The sequence below is a fragment of the Arachis ipaensis genome, chromosome B09 (genome assembly GCF_000816755.2).
Source record: "Arachis ipaensis cultivar K30076 chromosome B09, Araip1.1, whole genome shotgun sequence".
NCBI classification, from domain to species: domain Eukaryota; kingdom Viridiplantae; phylum Streptophyta; class Magnoliopsida; order Fabales; family Fabaceae; genus Arachis; species Arachis ipaensis.
In genome coordinates, this window is record NC_029793.2 from 127,812,650 (window position 1) to 127,813,695 (window position 1,046).

Consider the following 1,046-nt stretch of genomic DNA (forward strand, 5'->3'; position numbering starts at 1 on the left):
AGCCTCTCCTTCCATCCTTCCATTTTTTCAGCTATCATTTCCTTTATCCAGTCTAGAGCTTTGATTTTTGATCTTTTCCATGTTGATAGGAGTCCTAATGATTTATCTGGATTGTCCCAAGTTGGAATATCTAAAATCTCCTCTATATTGACCCTCGTTTGTAGTGGAACTTGACTCCTGAAGGTTATCTGTAACGACCCAACTTCCAAAACGTCATGAACGTACCGAAAGTAAGGCGTTACTAACCTGTTTTCCTTTATTAACTATTTACTATTGAGCCTTTAGTTCGATATCGCGATTTAGTTTTATAGAAAATTCCAGAAAAATTTTGTTTTTGTTTATTAAAAACATATATCAAGATCACCAGATGATAATAGTCACATAATTATTAATAATAATAAATCTATACAAGTAAATTCAATATGAAACTCGAATACAATTCCTATCCCTCTGTATTAAATAAAATTCTTAAGCAACAAGGGTGAGGGAACTCTATGAAAGCAAATTAACTCACACTTAACTCATAAATAAATTCTATAATCACCCGCAGCTTCACACTGTGTCTTCGAACCTGTGTCACTGAAAAGGTGGAGGATTTTGGGGTGAGAACAAACCACATGTTCTCAGTAGGAAATGGGAATGCCGTAAAAGTAATGAAATAGAATGCAAATAATTAACATACTCAAGGAAACTATATTTTTATCAAACCCTTATGAAAATACTATTCTTGGTTTTACTTTAACTAATTATTTACCTCGTTCAAAGAAAATCTCTAAGATCAAAACAAATTCCAAAATATAAAACTGGTCACATTAAGCATTTCTCAACCACCCAATTAATTTTCAATCACAACATCAATTCTTACTCATCATCATACATTCACCAACTAATAGCACTAACAAGAGATTCAATTCAACACACAAACAAGTCACAGCAAGGCAAACAGCACAATCACAGGAAAGTACAACGTGCAAACCCAATCAAATGCAAATGCACAAACAAGGATGATGCATGTCTAGCCCTAGTGCAGGTAATGAGCTCATTTG